This window comes from Aythya marila (genome assembly GCF_965140915.1).
Source record: "Aythya marila genome assembly, chromosome: Z".
NCBI lineage: Eukaryota > Metazoa > Chordata > Aves > Anseriformes > Anatidae > Aythya > Aythya marila.
This window is the reverse complement of record NC_139080.1, coordinates 63174841-63180273: the sequence shown is the minus strand read 5'-3', so window position 1 is coordinate 63180273 and position 5433 is coordinate 63174841.

The window sequence follows — 5433 nt, the reverse complement described above, 5'->3', positions numbered from 1 at the left end:
ACTTAATTCACTGGAATGATTGCAGTTTGCTCTTAGCTGGCTGTGTCTTCAGAGATTCTGACACGTCCTGTTCTGAAAGCAGAACTGAAATTACTGGTGGTTGACTTGGTGCCTGGGGCTCCAGTGCATCAGAGCTGAGCAAATACGTGAGCGGGAACGTCTTTTCCCTGAGGCAGATATAATTTGAGAATTCATCCCGATTTCTGTTATTGAGAACTCATGGGACTCTGCACAGGCTGCAGAGGCTGCTTGTCATGCAGTTTTACAGGCAGGGTGAGAAGAAACATCTCTTTGCAGATTTCCCCACCTGCATTTACACATGAATGAATTCTGAAGGATTCTACCATGCTGTCCTGCTTTCTGCCCTTAGCAAGCTGGCTGCTTAACGTCTTGAAAGAAAACAGGCAGAGGAGGACAGGGCAGTGGCTGCTGGGAGTGTTTCAGGGAGGGCATCCCTGAAAGAAAACGCAAAGGTAGTTGCAGAAGGGGTAGCTTGGTGCATTATCTGGACAAGTTTGTGATGCTGAGACGTGGACTTTCGTCCAGTTTGAAAGCTGATTGGTTTTTAAGATGCACTTTGTCAGGGACCAGCAGTTCTGCCAATGGTGGGAGCTGAGGGTGGTGGAGAGGCAGGCAGAGTTGTGTCTGCACCATCAAGGGATCCCCAAAAGGATAGCTGCACAGGTCTGGGAGGATGAGTGCGGATAGCCAAAGGACCCATGACCACCATGCCAGCCCCACCAATGAGGATGGTCTGAGGTCAAGCCATGGAGCCAAGTTAGCACATCAGGGCGAGCAAGGTGCGAGGCCAGGAAGCACACACCTGCAAGACAGCTCCAACAAGGCCCAATGAGGAAAAGTGTGAACTTAAATGCATATCCTGACCCAAGGAGAAAGAAGCACTCCATGAAGCCTCTCATAGCTCTTCCTCACCACATAGCTGTTTTCACAGAGATTTCATCCAGGGCTGAATGGTTACACCTTGGCAAAGCCAACCTTGAACACAGGTTGCTAAACCCTGAGGACCAGGCAGAAAAACTTACAGACTCTCCCCTCATCACACAGGGCCCTGACAACCTGCAGGACTTTTAAGACCTCCTTCTCACTTAATTATGCAATTTTGACAGCTACAGCCTTATGGTAATATGATATTTCATGGCTTCTCAGCTATCTCTGTCAACCCATTGCACTACAGATTATGGACCTGGGAATTATCCTGCAAACAGCAATGTATCATGCATGCTAATAAAGATGGTTTTCTTCAAAGGCTCAATTGCCAATGAGCAGAGCAAATGTGTGTTGTGAAATCATATTCTTCTGACCTCCTCCTCTCAGCAGGGCATTGCAACCTCAGAAAACATTAGAAATGGCAAGCACTTAGCCTTGTCCTGGCTGACTGCCTTGCCCCTGTAGGGTGCTGTCAACCGAGATCTGTGATTCCCCACTTCTGTTCCTGTCAATTTTGCTCTTGAGTTCCAAAAATGAGAGTGGCAGCCACAGAGTACTCCTCTGGATCCTTCCCTTCTCTTTTCTTCTAAACCTCCTTCTGGCATAAGCTCTTCCAGAAAACCACACCATAGGAAGGGAGGTGAATGAGCAGCTGCACTAAAGGGGATGGAGGCTTTGGAAAGGCATGTGAAAGAGGCAAGGTTTTGCTCAGTCTTGACCCTAATGCCATAATACCATATTTTTTTACCAGATGCTCTTGAGATACCCACACTGGTAGTTAAGTGCAAGGATGTAAGGACAGGGTGTGAAATGCTGCGAATGCACAGAACATGTTTGCAAAGGGTAATGTACCACTTCTTACAGTCAAATGACCTTGACGTTTCCAAAGGATGAGCTCCCATCTTTGTTTTCTCTCCTCTCCCCTTTTGATCTGATGTGGTAACATAATAAATAACAAATAATAAAGTAGAAAGATCAGATTTGGGGAGCACACTACAGACAGGTCTGTATTTGTGAAGGTGAAATCAGATTTTATTTCAACTGGTCAGGAAAAAATGTCCCTCTTCTTTTCCTTTGTACATATGTTGTCTGTTATGTCATGATGGGTTTTGTAGCTTTGGGTGTTGTGTCAAACAAAGGCAAGGTTCTGACAGACCTGTCTAAATGCTAACATCCTGTAAGTCCAACTCAGGCACAGCCCTTGTGTTGGTGAGCCAGCCCTTGTCCTGCCTCCTATGCTGTGGTGAATTACAGGCATGAGGCTACCACGTTGGGCTGCAAGCAGTGAGAAACTTCACCTCTGAAGAGTATTGCAGATTTGGTTGGGTTCCTCATTTGTGGCAGCTTGTGCAAGAGGACTGGGGAGGTTGAGACTGAAGGAGAGAGGAAAGGACCCTCACTGAATTTCTTTGCTCCCTTGCTCCAGCCACAAGCTCCTGCTTGGTGTGCAGTGATTGTAAACAGTAGAGGGAGGACTAAAGTTCAAGTTCAGGAGCCTGTGTTTGTTCAAACCCCTTGTAAGTATTAACTCTTCCCTCATGCCCTACATGTGAATTGTGCCCCAGACTGTCAATTTGTTCTATCCACACATAACTCATTCACTTACTACAAATATTGCAAAATTCATGCATCCCTGGTATACCCACATACCTTCCGATATCTGTGCAAAGAACAGTGCTTTGGGCTCTAACGGGCTTTATGCTCTGGGTTTTTATTACACTGAACACACACGTCCTCTTGCCCTGTATGCACCAGCACTTATGGAACAAGTAAGCTGGTGCAGATGAGCTAAATACCATACAGAGAGCTACTGCTGTTCTTGGGTAGCTCTTCTTGGGCTCTTTTATCTACAGATAGCAGCCACTTGAAACCATTTCCTTGTTCCTATTGGTTTAGATTTTGCACATTTTTTTTTTTTTTTTTAGAAGTAAATTGCTTGCCAGTGCTACAAAGCTGATGTTGTGTTCTGTGCATCCCAGTGTTTCCTTTGCATATTAACTGCATATCTGGAAAATTCTGCAAAACATACGTGTGTTGTGACTCTACATAAACATGTAGTGGCCACACCCAGAGAAGTGGTCAGGAATTATTTGGCAGTGTTTATGTATTTCTATTTTTGACCCCATTAGGGAAAAGACTACTATTAGGAGAGTCCTGTGCTCTGTAGCAGAGGAGAGAAGTGGAAAACAAAATGGCTTAACTTGCATTGTAAGCAGTCCTGGATGTATTAATTTATTTATTTAATATGCAAGGTCAAGTTTTGTCTCCTGATGAGTCAATTAGGTGGCTGTTCTAGTCTTTTAGCAGTGAGAGGACCACTATCAATTTTTTTAAAGCCTGGTGGGATGGTCTTAGCAAAAAATAAAATGAAAATCAAAACAGATAAATGAGATTTCTGGTTGAGGGAGGTTTTAAAAATTCCTCTGACTCTGTTTTCAAGAGTATTCTTTCCTGAGGCTGGAAAAATCTCTCTGCAAGGAGCTCACAGTTTAACAGCACTGAAGCTGAACTCCTCAGACACAGCTGCTCTTTACAGGCTATTTTGTTTCACAGTCTTCCCTCCAGTATGGTTCAAGTTTCATGGTGATTTCAACAAGCCCTTACAAACAGCTGCTGCATTTCAACAGAAAAGACTCCTGGTTTCCGAGACTGCTGAGCTTTCCCTCTGAGCTACTGACAGAACGGCTAATTTAAAAATAAAATAAAATAAAATAATAAAAACAACACGTGGTGTTTCATCATTATCTCATTTTCAGAATATGATTTTGGTTCTGATCTGAGTTAATTGAACTTCCCTCTTAAGACACTGGGATTGATGGTATTTATAGCAACCTCATTTAAGTTTTCATTCCCCCAGATGAATATTCTGCTAATATTAAGTTAAAGAAGTACCTGGATCTCAGAGGAGGCGTAGTTTTCTGGACTATAAGGTGGCCATAGGTGGAATTTAGCCAGCTGCTGAAAGAAAACTTTGTGGTCACAACAGTTCAGTTTCTGAAGTGGTGACAGAATTTGTTTTTTTCCTTTCTTCATCAACTTGCTCATATTAAACTGCCCTGGACTTTTAGACTATTGTCAGAAATGAATGGGTGCTATAAGTTGATGGGTTTGTGAAGTTAAAAGAACAAACAAAAAAACAAACAAACACATACACACTCAAAACAACTTTAAATATTTATAATATAGCTTATAATATTTAAATGATGTTTTTTTCTCCCTTGGGTGTCCTGTGAAGAGCAGTGAAAGCTTTTGCAGCTTGTGATTGTGAGAGTCTCCTCATGACCCAACAAAAAAAAAAACAAAAAAAAACATTTAATTATTATCTTGTTACTTAGTTAAACATATTTGATGTAGGTGCTGACTAAAAACATCTTGCTTCTATTCTTATGTTTTTCATAGTACACAATGCTTCTCTGTAGGTAAAAGAAAACTTGGTTTACAGGATTCTCCATCACAGATTCAAAACAGGTCCAAAGTATCTTTGCAAATCTTCTAGTTTATCTGTCCTAAAGCAGCAGTTGTGCTCTGTTAGAGGGCAGTATGTTACCATTTTATTCACTCCTCCTGAGTGTTTCCACATTCACAAAGTAGCCTGAACTGGCCATTGTCAGCAGATTAATGGCAGTCACCAAACTCTTGATACTCTTTATAAATTCTCCTCTAAAAGCTAGAAGTCCTTAATTCTGGTTCTATGGTTTTTCAGAGGAATGATGCTGAGTGCTCTAGCTGAATGAATTGGCTAGGATTCACAACGTGACCTGAGTAATATGCTACAGAAAGAAAGGATCAAGATTTATTACTCACTAACGAGCTCTGCTGTTTAGATGCTTTCCTGTTCATAAGCAACCAGCTTGTATCAGTCAAGGCAGCTTAGCCACAGAGAAGCTGAGCTTGTTTGGCACCATGTGGGCCAGCAGCTGCTGTGGTGGGCAGGGGTAGCTGCTGAAGTTCAGGGTCTGTGGAGGAGTGCAGTATGTTCCCAAAAAGAGCCAGTTCAGTCCAGAAACATGACTGACATCCAGACTAACCAAAGCCAGTTACACACTTCTTTTGTCCCCACCACATTTCAAGTTATTGCTGAGCCGCTGTGGCTCTATGCGGCACATGTGGTATTCCTACAGAGTCCTAAACCTTGTATTTTTTTGCGATTGCAGTAAGCCTAAGCTGGGTCCCTTAGTTGCATTATCCTCTGGTCAGGACTGCAAAGCGGCAAGACAATGTCACATAGGGCTTGGACCCTCTTTCTTTACAGCTGCTTTGTACTAAGGACAAACAGACCCAGTGTGTGCTTCTTACTCCAGTTGCACACTGACTGTGTGTAGGTAAGACTTACATCTGCACAGGGAACCTCCACTATTTAGTGGTCCTGTGAAAAACAAGTCTAGTTTATGCTAGAACACAGTCCACAGTCCTTTACTGCTCATGTAGCCAGAAAAGAATTATTACTCTAGTGTAAACTTGGCTAGAAGTATCATTGCCTAGACA